Below are 19,678 nucleotides of genomic sequence, written 5' to 3'. Positions count from 1 at the left end.
ATTCAAGGGTATGGCCTCTAGAGAGGTCACAAGGTTTTCTATTTCAAGACCTACGAATCTAGTTTTGATCGCAGTTGACCCAGTTTCAAACTTGACCTATATATCATCAAGATAAACATTCAGACCAACTTTCATACAGATCCCATGAAAAATATACCTACTGGCCTAGTTTCTGACCGCACGTGACCCAGTTTTGAAACGACCTAGATATCATCAAGGGAACACTCAGATCAATTTTCATGAAGATCCATTGAAAATATGGCCTCTGGAGAGGTCAAAAGTTTTTCTAATTTTAGACTACTGACTAGTTTTTGACGCAGTTGACCAGTTTCAAACTTGACCTTGATATCATCAAGGTGAACATTCAGACCAACTTTCATACAGATCCCATGAAAAATATGGCCTTTAGAGAGGTCACAAGGTTTTTCTATTATTTGACCTACTGACCTAGTTTCTGATGGCACGTGACCCAGTTTGGAACTTGACCTAGATATCATCAAGGTGAATGTTCTCACCAATTTTCATGAAGATCTTGTGAAATATATGGCCTCTAGAGAGGTACAAGGTTTTTCTATTTTAGACCTACTGACCTAGTTTTGATGGCACGTGACCCAGTTTCGAACTTGATCTAGATATCATCAAGGTGAACATTCTGACCAATTTTCATGAAGATCTTGTGAAATATATGGCCTCTAGAGAGGTCAAAATGTTTTTCTATTTTTAGACCTACTGACCTAGTTTTTGAAGGCACGTGACCCAGTTTCGAACTTGACCTAGATATCATCAAGATGAACATTCTGACCAACTTTCATAAAGATCCCACAAAAAATGTGACTTCTAGTGTGGTCACAAGCAAAAGTTTACGGACGCACGCACGAACGATGGACGACGGACACCGCGCGATCACAAAAGCTCACCTTGTCACTTTGTGACAGGTGAGCTAAAAACTAAATGTGGAGGTCAACTTACTTAACTGAACAGTGTTTATCACAGTTCAGAGTTGCAACCAAATACCACTGAACAAACATAAATCATTTTTGAATATTAGACTGTCATCTATTCTCAATATCCAAATCAGTGTTCTTAGTTCTTTTAAATTTAATTATTATCATATTTATTAACATTATATTACAGTTTCTTGGTCAATTACAACCTCTCCTACACATTCATTGTTATCTATGAACATTACAGCTTGTGTTTTCTCCCTTTTATTTCAGATATCACATGTGTATCTTCTACCACTGTCTCTTCACCGTCACACTTATCTGGGTTTATCCTGTAGCTGGCTGCCATCTTTATATCCCACAATTCCATTTTCTCTTGTCCCATCACTCTCTCCACCAGAAAATGAATCTTGGAGAGGAAAGTGTAAATTCTGGTGTAAAGGCAATGATCCCTGTACAAGATTTGTCATAACTTTAACAGATTTACCCACACTCTTATCAGCCAGTCTGAAAATTCCATACCCCTTAGTAGTTTGCTGTAAAAGACCAGAAGCCTGTTCGATATCAGTTCTTGCAGAGTCAGAGAAACTTTTTATTACTCTACTCTTTACGTCAACAGGAAATAGTTTTCCAACATCATTCCCTGTAGCAACTCTACCTGCAGCTTCATTTCCAGGACATATTTGTTCCTTTTGCACATAATTTTTCATAAACATTGATACATACGGATCAACATTTCTTTTAACAGATATATTCATAGTCACTGCCACTTCGCTCCCAGCAGCTGGCTGATTTTTTGTAACATGACTGAGATGGCCTCCATGAATAACGTCTGATACACTTGCAACAGCAACCTCAGTCATATAGTCTTCCGAATTACTCTTCTTTTTCTCTTCAATCATTTTCTTTCGCCAAACTTCGGCTTCTGCCCTGAAATGAAAATATAATTGTGAGCCTCACACAAAGCAAACTGGAGCTAGCTAGGGATGTACAGTATTACAGGTATACTGGTATATTATGGTTCGGCTGTAAAAAGATGTATTGCGATATGAAATTTCCAAAAGTGATATGCCCTGATGCAACTATGTTCCCATTCACATAAGCAAATGATGTCCCACTCACCAGACCTGATTCTCATCCCAGATAATAATTAGTATCTAATTTGGCCTAGATTTCAAACAGCTACAATTTTGACCATGTTTTATGTAAGTCAGATAGATCACAAACCAAGTTATTCAATGATTTGACCTAGTGATATAGTTTTTGACCTCACACATCAAACTTTCAATCAAAGATTTATGATGATCATGCTGAAAAAACAAGAGCTGTCCATAAAAGTCACCCAGTAACAAATTTGTCCTAGATATTAAACAGACAAACATTCTAACAAAGTCTCACGAAGACCAGGTTAAAAAAGTGGCCTCAAAAGTGTTAACCAAGTTTTTTCTATGTGTGATAGCTGAAATTTCTGGTCCAAGTTTTTTTGAAGTAATTGTAAAGGCAAGACTGTTTTTAATTTAATACTTTAGATGTTTGTATTTTCAATATTGTTGAATAATAATTTATTGTGGGTATTTTTACAAGTTTTTCATTAAGACAGGAAATCCTTATTTTCTAAATCTTGTTTGGAAAGCTGATGTAACTATTTTGACAATGTAGAATATTTTAAGAAATATGGCTTTAATCAAATGTTAATCAGTTTGGATTCTGAACAATCTAAAGTATCTTAGCACCTCTATTGTTTTGTTAGAGACGGCAGCTTACACTAAAAGGGTTTAAGACAAGTTGTAGAAATCTGTCATGTTTTACTTGAAGTTAATTTCATTGGTTAATTTAAATGAAAAAGGGGACAGCCCCAACTTTTCTGATTGGACAATTCATTCACAGCATTTTTCAGAATATGAAATCTTTCTTATGTTAAGGGACTTGATTTTTAGCAACAGAACAGTTAAGACATGAAAATGTTCTAGTGGCATAACATAGCCACATTGGCATAATTAATGACTTTAACTTAGTCAGCCTTAAACAAGAACTGTTCAAATTAGTTAATTCTTAACCTTAAAGTTTACAACAGACATAATTGGATTTATGATTACAATATTGTGATATGCAGACTGTTATTGCTAAGAATTGTTATTACTTAAATAAAACATAGAAACATTGGATTGTATTTATTTGCACTGGACTCTGTCATGACGTGGCAAACCAATAGATCAGCATCACAGGGGCTCTGCCAGAGCTATTCCCCATTTTCCGGTGTGTCCCCCTGTGATTGCCGTATATACAGTGTTAGGGCGAAGAAAACCGCAGGACAGCCCTAAAACGCCCATTGACCAAACGGGGGCTGGGTGCCCCGTACGACATATGATTTGACCCGATAACCTAGTCTTTTCCCAAATGACCAAGTTACAAATTTATCCTAGATTTAAAACAGACAAAAAATTCTGATCAAGTCTCATGAGAATCAGCATGCAGGTAGAAAATGTGACCTATTGAGTGTTAATGATGTCTTTCTGTGATTTGTCCCTAGAGATCTAGTTTTTAACCTATAAAATCAAGTTTTGAACTCAATATAGATTTCATAGGCAAACATTTTGACAATTCTTTTAGGAAGATCAAATGAAAAATGTGGTCTTACAAGTGTTTTAAATGTTCTCCTATTATTTAACCTAACGACCTAGTTTTTGACCTCTGGTAAACCAGTTTTGATCTTGACCAGATTTCATAGAAACAAACATTCTGTCAACTTTTTACAAAGATCAAGTTAATGATGTTCTCTCCAGACTTAACAAGGCTCTTCTATAATTAGACCCAGTGTCCAAGTTAAGGAAGTTTGATAACCCAGTTTGAAATTAGCCTAACAAGGATGATCACAATAGCTCACCTTTAGCACTTTGTGGCAGAGATATTTTTTGACTGCTAAGTGGGTTTTTGCTTTATATTTCATTTTGCGCTCGAGTGCAATGTTTACAAATAAATGTCTCGATTTTGTATGTAATTTTGCCCTTTTCCCCAGTAATTATGACAGTTTTCTGCATGTTATACGTGTCCGTTCATGTAGTTGTGCCTATTTACCAAAATTGATGGTTCTACGTCAACTACCCCCATTTTCTGGCTGTTTTCTTTTACTGTAAGCCCTGTTTTGATAGAGTGAAAACACAGTAAGCACGTTTAGTCTGACTGTAAAGATAATAATAATTATGTTTGTCAAAGCAGCTTTGTTTTTTGGATATTTCTGTCACTTCCAATGGTGATTATTGATCATTTCTAAGTATCTTATGCGTGGCATAGATATAACAGCTAGCTCTTCTATTTCATGAAACAATCAATCAACGTGGATATTTACCATTTAGTTTAAAATTAAATGGCATTGACTCTCTGTTAAATATGCATGCGAATAATGATCTTTGATAGTACTCCTGGTGAACTAATGTGGCCTCCCAATGTCTGTCAGTTTGTTCCTTCATATTTTCTTAAAACAACATTAAAATTTTCTGCATCCCCTGAACTTGGCAAGACTGTTCCACTAACGAATTGCTCCCTTGCACGTCATAAAGGCACATTATAATTATAAGGGATAAACAACATAAAAAGGTACAAAACAGAAATTTTTCTGCCTGTTCATATAATATACTTGTGAAATACAAGTCGTTTTTTTGACAGAATTTATGACGGTAATTATATAATAAATCTGTATATTTAATCTGGTATTTAAAAGGCCTCCTAGCCAACACAAATCCTAAGGCAGACAATTTCATGTCATTAAACAGCTAGCACTATAAATGTCCAAGATGTTTAAATTGCTAACACACACAAAGTCTAATGGCCCTATTTCGAAGGCAATGATGAAAAGATGGACACAGTATCAAAGAAGCTGTAATGCAAAAATATCGTAAAACATGTGATTCAATCACACTGTATAATCAGCTATCCCTACACTAGATGGACAAATAAGCCCGATGGAAAAAATAAACCCGGTGTAAATGGGCAGCTTGAGTTTTTCATTGATTTCTATGGTACGAAGCTGGTTGTTGCAGATCAACTTGACAGTATATATTGTTAAGGAAGTGCATGGCTTACATATACAACTTATAGTCTAAAACGATTGTTATGATTTTAGAAATTCCCAAACATTTTCTTCAGTCTGAAAAATCGTACTAAACTCTAAACTCTAAAGTTTGATACAAATGTCTTTTGTTTATGAATAATCAGTGAAGACTCTGACTATTTGGTTTAACGATGTGTCTTTGGAGCATCTGAGTGAAATTTCAAAGAAACAAATCATGAACATTGCTAGAGCCAAAAAGAAATTAAACAAGAGGGCCAAGATGGCCCTAGGTCGCTCACCTAAGAAACACTCCATAACAGTGTAAAACATGTTTGACCTAGTGATTTCATGGAAACAAATATTCTGACCAATTTTCATTAAGATTGGACCAAAAAATTGGTCTCTTGCGATAAAACAAGCATTTTCTTAGATATGACCTAGTTTTTGACCCTAGATGACCCATGTTCAAACTCGACCTAGATTTTATCAAGGCAATCATTCTGACCAAAATTCATGAAGATCAACTGAAAAATACAGCCTCTATCACATACAGAAGTTTTTTCTTTGATTTGACCAAGTGACCTAGTTTTTGACCTCAGATGACCCATATTCAAATTCGACCTAGATTTCATTAAGGCAATCAACCTGACCAAATTTCATAAAAATCAATTGAAAAAAACAGTCTCTATCGCATACACAAGATTTTTCTTTAATCTGACCTAGTGACCTAGTTTTTGACCTCAGATAACCAATATTCAAAATCGACCTAGATTTCATCAAGGCAATCACTCTGACCAAATTTCATGAAGATCAATTGAAAAATACATCCTCTATTGCATACACAATGTTTTTCTTCGATTTGACCTAGTGACCTAGTTTTTGACCCAGATGACCCATTTTCGAACTCGGCCTAGATTTTATCAAGGTAATCATTCTGGCTAAATTTCATGAAGATCAGTTGAAAAATACAGCCTCTATTGCATACACAAGGTTTTTCTTTGATTTGACCTAGTGACCTAGTTTTTGACCCCAGATGACCCATTTTCGAACTTGGTCTAAATTTCATCAAGGTAATCATTCTGACCAAAATTCATGAAGATCAATTGAAAAATACAGCCTCTATCGCATACACAAGGTTTTTACGTGATATGACCTAGTGACCTAGTTTTTGACCCCAGATGACCCATTTCTGAACTCGGCCTAGATTCCATCAAAGTAATCATTCTGACCAAAATTCATGAAGATCAATTGAAAAATACCGCCTCTATCGCATACACAAGGTTTTTCTTTGATTTGACCTAGTGACCTAGTTTTTGACCCGAGATGACCCATTTTCGAACTCGGCCTAGATTTCATTAAGGCAATCATTCTGACCAAAATTCATGAAGAAGAATTGAAAAATACAGCCTCTATCGCATACACAAGGTTTTTCTTTGATTTGACCTAGTGACCTAGTTTTTGACCCGAGATGACCCATTTTCGAACTCGGCCTAGATTTCATCAAGGTTATCATTCTGACCAATATTCATGAAGATCAATTGAAAAATACAGCCTCTATCGCATACACAAGGTTTTTCTTTGATTTGACCTAGTGACCTAGTTTTTGACCCGAGATGACCCATTTTCGAACTCGGCTTAGATTTCATCAAGGTTATCATTCTGACCAATATTCATGAAGATTAATTGAAAAATACCGCCTCTATCGCATACACAAGGTTTTTCTTTGATTTGACCTAGTGACCTAGTTTTTGACCCGAGATGACCCATTTTCGAACTCGGCCTAGATTTCATCAAAGTTATCATTCTGACCAATATTCATGAAGATTAAATGAAAAATACAGCCTCTATCGCATACACAAGGTTTTTCTTTGATTTGACCTAGTGACCTAGTTTTTGACCCAAGATGACCCATTTTCGAACTCGGCCTAGATTTTATCAAGGTTATCATTCTGACCAATATTCATGAAGATTAATTGAAAAATACAGCCTCTATCGCATACACAAGCTAAATGTTGACAGACGACGGACGACAGACGACAGACGACGGACGACAGACGCCGGACATCGAGCGATCAGAAAAACTCACCTGAGCATTGCTCAGGTGAGCTAATAAAAAAAATATAGTGAATATTCCTTCTCAAGAATAGGTCCCCTATCAACACATATATGACTGAATTTATAATGCTTGCATGTGTTGAAAGTTTCAATGTGTTGGACTCTTTTTTAAAGTGAATGATCGGAATTTATTTCTCCTATTAAACTTATAATAACACCTAATATTGACACATGATGATAAACCCTTTCGAAAGGACTTAACAAAGAAACAAAACTATTTTGAGTAACAAAAAGGGCCAAGATGGCCCTAGGTCTCTCACCTGAGAAACACATCATAACAGTGTAAACATGTTTGACTGTGACTCTAGGGCCGAGCTTTTGGTGCTCTGTGCTTCCGAGAAATCTACCCTTACCTATTATCTTTTCTAGTGATTTCATGGAGACAAAATATTCTTACCAATTTTCATTAAGATTAGACCAAAAAATGTGGCCTCTCGAGTGTAAACAAGCATTTTCTTTGATTTGAACTATTGACCTAGTTTTTGACCCCACATGACCCAGATTCGTGCTTATCTAAGATTCCATAAAAACAAACATTCTGACAAAGTTTCGGGAAGATTGGAGCAAAAAAGTGGCCTCTAGAGTGTATTCCTTTGATTTGACCTAGTGACTTAGTTTTTGGCTGCACCTGATCCAGATTTCGAAATCATTCAAGACTTTATGATAAACAAGAGGGTCATGATGACCCTGGATCGCTCACCTGAGTAATATGAGCTACATGTTTCAAATATCAAACTGATGCTAAAATATTAAGAAAGTATGTCAGTAGGTCAAGGTCACAGTCAGGTGACTCCTAATCATTTGGGGTCATCAGGTAATTATAACTAAGTATTATTCCTATCAAACTGATATAATTAGTGACCCCCAGGGCAGGTCCTCTTTTCACCCCACGGGTACAATTTGAATAATCTTGTTAGAGATCCACCAGGCAAAGCTACATACCAAATATCAAAGGCCTAGGCCTTACACTTTCAGACAAGAAGATTTTTTTCCCCTCTATAAGTCTATGTTAAACTTGGGACCCCCAGGGCAGGGCCTCTTTTCACCCCAGGGGCATAATTTGAACAATTTTGGTAGAGGAACACTAGGCAATGAATCATACCAAATATCAAAAGCCTATGACTTGCAGTTTCAGGAGGGAAGATTTTTAATGTGTTTTCCTATATAAGTATATGTAAAACTAGAGGCCCCACTCCAGGGGAAGGGCCTCTTTTCACCCCAGGTAATAATTTGAACAATCTTTGTAGAGAACCACAAGGCATTGTTTATTATGCTACATACCAAATATCAGAGGCCTAAGTCTTGTGGTTTCAGACAAGAAGATTTTTAAAGGTTTTTCCAAATATAAGTCTATATAAAAGATGTGACTCCCAGGGCGGGTCATATTTGACCCTAGGGGGATAATTTGAACAATGTTGGTAGAGGACCACTATATGATGCTACACACTAAATATCAAAGACCTGGGCCCTGTGGTATTGGACAATAAGATTTTTAAAGTTTTCCCTATGTAAGTCTATGTAAACCATGTGACCCCCAGGGCGGGCCATGTTTGACCCTAGGTGGATTATTTGAACAATGTTGGCAGAGGACCACTAGATGATGCTACATACCAAATATAAAAGCCCTAATAACCTGTGGTTTTGGACAAAAATATTTTTAAAGTTTTTCATTTTGGTTCCCATGGCAACCAGAGTTCTGTACGGAATTAAATTCTTTTAACTTTTTTTCAAAGAAGACCGTCCAAGGAACACCCCTGTGAAGTTTCATCAAAATTGGCCTGGTGGTTTAGGAGGAGATGTTGTTTAAAGGAAAGTGTGGATGGACGGACCCCGGACGCCGGACGATGAGCGATCACAATAGCTCACCCTGACCCTAGTGAAAAAATCAATGGAATTCCATGGAATGCTACATCATTCCACTGGAAACTGCTATGTTACTGGAATACCAGTGGAATTACCAAATATACCACTGGAACGGAATTTGAAATACCAGTAGAGGTGGAACTCCACTGGAATTTGAATTTGAAATACCAGTACAGGTGGATTCCACTGGAATTTGAATTTGGAATACCAGTACGAGTGGAATTCCACTCAACTGATTTCATGATTTGTGAATAAAATAGCACCAGTTTTGGCGGAAAAATGATGGTTTTTATATAGTTTGAAATTCTGGACCAGATTTATATGAATAGCATGGTATCAGCTACAGTAAGTGCCTATATATGTTGAAAACAAAAGAATTTTAAATCAATTATAAAATGTGATATTTTTTTCTGTTTCTTTTATAATATAATTCTAGTCAGATGCAGTCTTATTTTTGTCATTGGTTTTCATGATTTTTATTCTTATACATGTAAATATTTTGATCAGTTCTTGATTTCCATGCTTCTTACTTTGTCAAAATATGTGTTTTTGTCCCCCCACTATGAGGGGTGCGGGCATATAATTTTAGTCTAGTGTCGTCATGCATCTGTACGTCCATCCGTTTGTGTGTATGTGTGTAGGAAAAAAAAATGTGACGCGCCTAGCTCAAAAAGTATTTACTAAAAATTGATGAAATATGCATAAGTCTTAACATGATATGAACGTGTGCACCTCCTATTTTTCGTCTGTCTCTGCTCCCTATTTCTAGAGTTATGGCCCCTGAAATAGTCAAAAAGCACATTTTCACCTTATGGCGCACCAAGCTCAAGAAGTATTTGATATAAATTGATGAGTCTAAATTATTATGATATGAACCTTGTGCACCTCCTATTTCTATTTTCCAGCTGGCAATGCACCCCTCTCCCAAATTCCAGAGTTATGGCCCCTGAAATAGTGAAAAAATGCACATTTTCATCTTGTGATGATGCACCTACCTCAAAAAGAATTTCATATAGATTAATGAAACCTTGCATGAGTCTATAACATGATATGAACTTCCGGGCACCTCCTACGTTTCGTGGCCATCGCCTATTTCTAGAGCTATGGCCCCTAAAATAGTGACAAAATGCACATTTTCACCTAGTGACTCACCTGGCTCATAATGTATTTGATATAAATTGATAACAAGAGCTGTCCGTAAGACAGCCAAGCTCGACTATTCGAAATATTGTCCCAGAAGCAGGAAAATATTACCCAAAAAGGTTAAATATCAAAAGAGTTTTAAGTTCAAAAGGGGGAATAATTTGACCAAAATGCATATCAGTTATGGGACTTGCTGCTATCAACTAGTTTTATAACCCCGAAGGCACATGTGAAGTTTCAATTCAATATCTGCATTAGTTTTGGAGATAGAAACTTGCATGTAAAACTTTAACCAGAATTTCAAAGTCCAAAAAGGGGCATAATTTGCCCAAAATACCCTGCCAGAGTTATGGGACTTGACCCAGTGAGGTGGTAATTGATCTAGAAAAAGAAAAAATAAGTTTCAAATCTATATGCCTTTTAGTAATAGCTGTATGTACTTGCCCGCAAAACTTTAACCAGAATTTTCTAAGTCCAAAAGGGGGCATAATTTGGCCAAAATGAAGGTCAGAGTTATGGGACTTGCTGCTATCAACTAGTTTTATAACCCCGAAGACACATGTGAAGTTTCAATTCAATATCGCATTAGTTTTGGAGATAGAAACTTACATGTAAAACTTTAACCAAAATTTTCTAAGTCTAAAAGGGGGCATAATTTGCTCAAAAAACATGTCAGAGTTATGGGACTTGACCCAGTGAGGTTGGTAATTGATCTAGAAAAAGAAAAAATAAGTTTCAAATCTATATGCATTTTAGAAATAGCTGTATGTACTTGCACGCAAAACTTTAACCAGAATTTTCTAAGTCCAAAAGGGGGCATAAAATTTTGGCCAAAATGAAGGGCAGAGTTATGGGACTTGCTGCTATCAACTAGATTTATAACCCGGAAGACACATGTGAAGTTTCAATTCATTATCTGCATTAGTTTTGGAGATAGTAACATGCATGTAAAACTTTAACCAAAATTTTCTAAGTCCAAAGGGGGCATAATTTGCTCAAAATACATGTCAGAGTTATGGGTCTTGACCCAGTGAGGTTGGTAATTGATCTAGAAAAAGAAAAAGTAAGTTTCAAATCTATATGCCTTTAGAAATAGCTGTATGTACTTGCACGCAAAACTTTAACCAGAATTTTCTAAGTCCAAAAGGGGCATAATTTGGCCAAAATGAAAGTCAGAGTTATGGGACTTGCTGCTATCAACTAGTTTTATAACCCCGAAGACACATGTGAAGTTTCAAATCAATATCTGCATTAGTTTTGGAGATAGTAACTTGCATGTAAAACTTTAACCAAAATTTTCTAAGTCCAAAAGGGGGCATAATTTGCTCAAAATACATGTCAGAGTTATGGGACTTGACCCAGAGAGGTTGGTAATTGACCTAGAAAAAGAAAAAATAAGTTTCAATGCTATATGCCTTTAATTGATGGCTGTATGTACTTGCATGCAAAAACTTAACCAAGGTGTGACGCCGACGCCGACGCCGACGCCGACGCCGACGCCAGGGTGAGTAGAATAGCTAGACTATTCTTCGAATAGTCGAGCTAAAAACTAGCATGAGTCTTTATCATGATGTAAACTTGCACATCTCCTATTTTATGCATGATGATGACACCAACATCCAATTAAAAGCAACATTGCAAGATATATATTTACCTAACGCAAGGATTTAAGTCACATGATAAATGAATATCCACTGACAGACAGGGCCATCTGTCAGAATCATCATCTGTCCAGTGTCCCTTGAATGCCTGCCAGTTGCAGTGGGAAAAATGCTGTCCATGCAGCGCATTTTTTACCATTGAATTTCATTAGATATCATTAGTACCATTTATATTCATTGATTTACCACTGATTTTCATTAGATATCATTAAAGTACCATTTTTTTTCATTGACTTACCATTGAAATACCATTTATTTTCCATTAGAATTCTTCCAGGTGAGAGTTGTGGATGTAATTTAACTAGAACAAAAAGGATTTCCACTGCCTTTAGGGGTGGGGGTCATCAGCATTTCACTGGTATTGAGATGATATTCTGCTTGTATTCAGATGGAATTCCACTGGAAACTTGATGGAATTCTACTGGAGTCTTGATGGTATACCACTGGTATTTTAAGTGGAATTCCACTGGAAACCTGATGGAATTCTACTGGAATCTTGATGGTATACCACTAGTATTTTAAATGGAATTCCACTGGAAACTTGATGGAGTTCAACTGGAATCTTGATGGTATACCCCTGGTATTTTAAGTGGAATTCCACTGGAAACTTGATGGAATTCAACTGGAATCTTGATGGTATACCACTGGTATTCTAAGTGGAATTCCACTGGTATTTTTCAATGGTATTTTGGTGGGATTCCACTGGTATTCCAAATGAATTCCACTGGAAAATAATCGCTATTCCAGTGGAATACCAACACTATTCCGTTGAAAAATACCAGTGGAACTGAGATGGAATTCCAGTTGAAGTTCCAGTGGTATTCCAGATGTTCATTTTCTCTAGGGGAGCCTTTGGCTCAGGTGAGCTAACAAGAAAGTAGGTCAGTAGGTCATATTCATGATCACTGAAATTTAGTTTTAAGATCAGTCTGCAAAATATACATGTCATCCAAAGTTCAAGGCTGTATCTTAAACAAGAGGGCCATGATGACCCTATATTGCTCACCTGAGTAGTATTGTTTGCTTGAACAAATTTCTTAGCTAAAGCTTTAAAAACAAGAAAATTAGGAAAGTGGGTCAAGGTAAAGATTATGCAAGATTACTTTTGAAATCTAAAAAAAAATATTACAGGTGGTTCTGATCCCTTTGCTGTAGCTTAGAAAACAAGGAAGTAGGTCAGTAGGTCATATTGATGGTCACTGAAAATCTGTTTAAAGATCAGCATGCAAAACTGTACATGTCATCCAAATTTCAAAGCTGTATCTTAAAAAACAAGAAAGTAGGTCAGTAGGTCACATTCAAGGTCACTGAAAATCAGTTAAAAGATCGGTGTGCAAAACTGTACATGTCATCCAAATTTCAAAGCTGTATCTTAAAAAACAAGAAAGTAGGTCAGTAGGTCAATGTTACAGTCAAGTGACCCCTAATTACTTGGGGTCATAGGGTAATAATAACTAGAAAATGCTTTTGTAAAAAAGCGCATGTCTCCCCCAATGCAGTCCTATAGGCAAGAAGTCAATAGGGGTCAGGAGCGAAAGTCAAAGAGACACTGATGGTTGGCTGCAATAGGGATCATCTACTTGGCATGTCCAGTCATCCCGCTAAATTTCAACACTCTTGGCCTAGTGGTTCTCAAGTCACTGTTCAGGCTCCTGTGACCTTGACCTTTGATCAAGTGACCTTAAAATAAATAGGGGTCATCTACTCTGCATGTCCAATCATCCTATTAAGTTTCAACATTCTAGGTCAAGTGGTTCTCAAGTTATTTACAAAAAATGATTTTACATGAACAGGCCACTGTGACCTTGACCTTTAATAGACTGACCCCAATAGGGGACATCTACTCTGCATGTTCAATCATCCTATTAAGTTTCAACATTCTGGGTCAAGTGGTTCTCAAGTTATTGATCGGAACTGGTTATCAATATTCAGGCCCCTGTGACCTTGACCTGTAACGGAGTGACCCCAAAAACAACAGGGGTCATTTACTCTGCATGAACAATCATCCTATGAAGTTTCAACATTCTGGGTCGAGAGGTTCTCAAGTTATTGATTGGAAATGGTTTTCCATGTTCAGGCCCCTGTGGCCTTGACCTTTAACAGAGTGACCCTAAAATCGTTAGGGGTCATCTACTCTGCATGACCAATCATCCTATGAAGTTTCATCATTCTGGGCCAAGTGGTTCTCAAGTTACTGACCGGAAATGGTTTTCAATGTTCAGGCCCCTGTGACCTTGACCTTTAATGGAGTGACCCCAAAATCGATAGGAGTCATCTACTTTGCATGTACAATCATCCTATGAAGTTTCAACATTTTGGGTCAAGTGGTTCTCTAGTTATTGATCGGAAATGGTTTTCAATGTTCAGGCCCCTGTGACCTTGACCTTTGATGGAGTGACCCCAAAATCAATAGGGGTCATCTACTCTTTATGACCAATCATCTATGAAGTTTCAACATTCTGGGTCAAGTGGTTCTCTAGTTATTGATCGGAAATGGTTTTCAATGTTCAGGCCCCTGTGACCTTGACCTTTGACGGAATGACCCCAAAATCATTAGGGGTCATCTACTCTTCATGACCAATCATCCTATGAAGTTTCAACATTCTGGGTCAAGTGGTTCTCTAGATATTGATCGGAAATGGTTTTCAATGTTCAGGCCCCTGTGACCTTGACCTTTGACGGAGTAACCCCAAAATCAATAGGGGTCATCTACTCTTCATGACCAATCATCCTATGAAGTTTCAACATTCTGGGTCAAGTGGTTCTCTAGTGATTGATCGGAAATGGTTTTCAATGTTCAGACCCCTGTGACCTTGACCTTTGACGAAGTGACCCCAAAATCAATAGGGGTCATCTACTCTTCATGACCAATCATCCTATGAAGTTTCAACATTCTGGGTCAAGTGGTTCTCTAGTTACTGATCGGAAATGGTTTCCAATGTTCAGGCCCCTGTGACCTTGACCTTTGACGGAGTGACCCCAAAAACAAAAGGGGTCATCTACTCCAGCAGCCCTACAACCCAATGAAGTTTGAAGGTTCTAGGTCAAATGGTTCTCCAGTTATTGCTCGGAAATGAAGTGTGACGTACGGACGGACGGACGGAAGACGGACGGACAGGGCAAAAACAATATGTCTCCTGGGGGAGACATAATTAAACAGTCTAGGAAATATGATCAGATAATTTCTGAAGTACTTTTTCCTATATAACTCATATAAAAACTATGTGACACTCGGGGTGGGGCCTCTTTTCACCCCAGGGGCATAATTTGAACAATCTTGTTAGAAAGCCACTAGGCAATGCTACATACTGTATATGCCTTGAACTTTTAGTCAAGAAGATTTTAAACAGTTTTTTCTTATGTAAGTCTATGTAAAACTTGGGACCCCCAGGGCAGGGCCTCTTTTTACCCCAGAGGCATAATTTGAACAATCTTGTTAGAAAGCCACTAGGCAATGCTACATACTGTATATGCCTTGAACTTTTAGTCAAGAAGATTTTAAACAGTTTTTTCTTATGTAAGTCTATGTAAAACTTGGGACCCCCAGGGCAGGGCCTCTTTTTACCCCAGAGGCATAATTTGAACAATCTTGGTAAAGGACCATTAGGCAATGCAACATACCAAAAATCAAAAGCCTAGGATTGCAGTTTCAGACAAGAAGATTTTAAAATAAATTTCCTATATAAGACTATGTAAAACTTGGGACCCCCGGGACGGGGTCTCTTCACTAGAGAACCACAAGGCAATGCTGCATACCAAACATCAAAGGCCTAGGTCTTGTGGTTTCAGACAAGAAGATTTTCAAAAAAAAATCCTATTTAAGTCTATGTAAAACTTGAGACCCCCGGGGCGGGCCTCTTTTCACCCCAGGGCATAATTTGAACAATTTTGGTAGGGAACCTAAAGGCAATGCTACATACCAAATATCAAATGCCTAGGTCTTTTGGTTTCAGACAAGAAGATTTTTTAAGTTTTTTCCTATAAAAGTCTATGTAAAATTTAAGACCCCCGGGACAGGGCCTCTTTTCACCCCAGGGGCATAATTTGAACAATCTTTATTGAGGACCATTAGATGATGTCACATGCCAAATATTGAGCATCTATGCCTTGTGGTTTTTGACAAGAAGATTTTCAAAGTTTTCCCTATATAAGTTTATGTAAACCATGTGACCCCCAGGGCGGGGCCATATTTGACCCTAGGGGAATAATTTGAATAATGCTGGTAGAGGACCACTAGATGATGCTACATACCAAATATAAAAGCCATATGACCTGTGGTTTTGGACAAGAAGATATTTTAAATTTTTCCTTTCGGTTGCCATGGCAACCAGAGTTCTATATGGAATTCAATTCTTTGAAATTTTTTTAAAGAAGACCATCCAAGGTACATCCCTGTGAAGTTTCATCAAAATTGGCCTGATGGTTTAGGAGGAGATGTTGTTTAAAGGAAAGTGTGGACGGATGGACGACGGACGGTGAATGATCACAATAACTCACCCCGAGCCTTTGGCTCAGGTGAGCTAAAAACAAGAAAGTAGGTCAGTAGGTCTCATTCATGGTCACTGACATCATTTTTAAGGATTGTTGTGAAAACTGTACATGTCATCCAAATTTCAAAACTGTATCTTAAACAAGAGGGCCATGATGGCCCTATATCACTCACCTGAGTAATATGAGCTACATGTTTCAAATGTCAAACTGATGATAAAATATTAATAAAGTCAGTAGGTCACATTCAGGGTCAATGAAATTCAGTTTTACAATTTGTGTGCAAAACTGTGTATGTCATCAAAATTTCAAGGCTGTATCTTAAACAAGAGATCACAGAGTGATCTTGGCTCCCACCATTGAGGCCTAAATTAAAATTAAGTTTGTTTGACCTTTACCGACCCAGTATTTTTACAGTGGGTAGGTAGGTAGGTAAATAATTTTATTATATTTTAGTTTTTTTTAAATGTTTGTTGTCTCAGTAATAAAGTCTATTTACCTACTGCTTGTAGATAATCTCTGAAGATGCTCTGTTAAATGTATGCTTGTAATATATAAACCCTTAGCCCACACAATATGAGCACAGACTTAATTTGCACATAAGGCAAAGTTCACCAAGTCTTTGAGCATCTTTCATGTCTATACTTTTTCTTTATATATTATTATTATTATACCAGATTTATATAGCGCCCTTTTCATGATCAATTTCATGTTCAAAGGCGCTTTACATAGTTCAAATGCAGCCACACAGGGCGCATAATTCAGAGACACAGAGCGATCTGACCAGAGGGACAGAGTGAGACAAAGCCCCCACGACAGAGAGATCAGAAGTCAGATACAGGCATGTCCGGCTAACTTAGCCTAGCTCGTTGTGAATAAACAGCCTGGTTCTTTAACGTGCCCAGTGTATAGCACTGATACATGCAAGGATTGCCTTGGTTCCTGACCAGTACACCTCTAGTTGGGTGGGAAACACTGAAAAGCGTTTCTGAAAATTCCCGAGTAGCTGCCGGGTATCGAACCCCCGACCTCAGGATTGGAAGGCCAGTGTGCAAACCACTGAGCTATCCGACCACCTATATATATATACATATATATCAAAAGTGTTTTCATGATTATTTTCACTACATCTGCGCTTAAAAGTACAAAACAATATAGTCGTGAAAATACGCGATATTTGGCATCTAAACACACTATTGAATTACAGCTTTTTTTCAACAAGTGTTTGATGCTTAATTCAATAGATAATAACTTTTTATGAGTTTTAGAAGGTTTTTACAATGGTTATGGCAGTATGCAAGCAAAAGTGATGATTTTTTAGCTTCAAGCTACTTGCACGTATTGGTCATGTTACTAAAAACAGAAACAAGATTGGGTTTCCCGACATCAGACATTTATTATGCCATTGTCCTGGAAAAAAAAGTATAAGATTTTTATAGCTCTTTGTCCTGGCATAACAAAATTAAAATATTAAAACTATCTAGCCTGTAATATTTCAACAAATTTCCGTTCTTGTCAAATTCTTGAAATTCTAAAACTGAGATTTTCTCACTTCGAACAAATGCATTTCAAAACGATCTCTGATTAAAGACATTTTGAAATCAACAATTAAGTCAGTTTATAATATATTTTCACAGATAAGTAAATTAGCGGTAATTATAGCCTGCAATCTATGTTTTCGTCAGGATAACCCGCCGTACAAATCAGGGGTGTAAAAAAAAATTTCACACCACTCGCCTGTCAATTGCCGTAATACCCGGTACTCACAGTCACTGTTATGAAAGCAGTATTATGTACAAGCAAATTTCAAATATAACACATAGTAGACAAATAATATTCTCATGTACACTACGTTTCAAGTGATTACTTATTTGTATGTTTAAGCTTATAATGTTAATCTATCATAAGATTTAATTTCTGAAACCTAAGCAAGTAGGGACTCCTGTTTATTTGATTTCATTGTGAAAGGGAACGAACAATTAAAGGAACTTCTCCTGTCTCCTTAATTGGCATGCCCTGTTATATAGACAACATTATTCAATTTCCTTAATCTGAAACAATACTAACGCTTTAATTTAATACTCCTTAATACATGTATCTTTTAGATTTCTACAATTTTCTGTTTATTTCGATCATTCAGACATTTCAACCTTATTTAATTTTTTTTTTTTGGAAGAAAGGAAGGAATTTGTAGTGTAATGCTAGTCAGACAAGTTGTCAAGTCTTCAGTAGCTTAAGGCTTGTTGAACATGTTCACATCAGTGTTTTCTTTTCTATGTATCCTTAAGTGAACGGGAAGTGAAATAATACGTCTGCTGTGTGTTTCCTGTATAATCCTATATAAACTCAATATGCTCTGTGATCAGGGGAGCTGCCCAGATGACGGGCAAGGGACAACTTTTGGTTGTCCCGCTCCCGCTAAAACTCAGTTATCATTGTTAGAAGCTAGGCTGAAGTACATTTATAATTAAGAACTTGTGTTTATAGAGTTGTTAACAGAACTGTTTTAAAAGGCTAATTGAACATTGATTATATCTGTGAAATTAGACTGAACATTTATAAGTACAGTCAAACTTGTCATATGTGACTTTCCACGGGACCATCCATAAAAGGTCACATATGACAGGGAGTCTTTTAATTCAGGCTCAATATATAGCAAGGTCAATTATTTAATATAACTACGTGTATGCCATTTTTGGTTGCGGGTTTATCCCGCTACCAAAGTTAAATTGTATTTCTGACAATCATAGCATCTTTATTTTATTCCGAATCACATCCAAAGGTTGTTCATGTGCTACAAAAAATAGTCTCATTCATGAACAATGCGGATGAATTATCAATGAACAAGCAGTTCTTATTCAACCTGTATCCACTCACACTGACCATTTAGATTATATGAGATCTATCAATGATAAGGTATTCCAGCCCATGGTTACATCACAAGCTAGGTCAGGCAGGGTTCATCTTAGATATGAGGCACATTAAATTTGTATTTGTTTTTCATTCATGTATATTCATAGACTGGCATTTAAAGAGAAAATAAATCTAGTACCAAGAACCCGCAACCATCAGACATTTCAAGGCTTTGATTTTGGATTCTATTATCGTTTATGTATTTTTAAGACATAAGATACTATGTTGTCAAATAATTTATTCTAAATTTAAAATATTATGTTTAAAAAACAGACACAATAAAAAAATATGTTGTGTTTTTATTAATTGATTATGTGCAAGTAATGTATAAAAAATCATGAATAAAACTCTGAATATATTGTACAGTCTAGTAACTTAAACCTGGCAACATCCATATCATCAGTTCGAAAAGACTGTCATATCAAGTCCCACAATATTTACTTTCGTTCATTTCATTGTCTACAGAAGAAGTCAAATATGTTTGTTTATTTTTTGGCACTGCA

The sequence above is a fragment of the Mercenaria mercenaria genome, unplaced genomic scaffold (genome assembly GCF_021730395.1).
Source record: "Mercenaria mercenaria strain notata unplaced genomic scaffold, MADL_Memer_1 contig_4485, whole genome shotgun sequence".
In the NCBI taxonomy this organism is placed as follows: domain Eukaryota; kingdom Metazoa; phylum Mollusca; class Bivalvia; order Venerida; family Veneridae; genus Mercenaria; species Mercenaria mercenaria.
The sequence above is the reverse complement of the archived record's forward strand: the minus strand, read 5'-3'. Positions refer to the sequence as shown.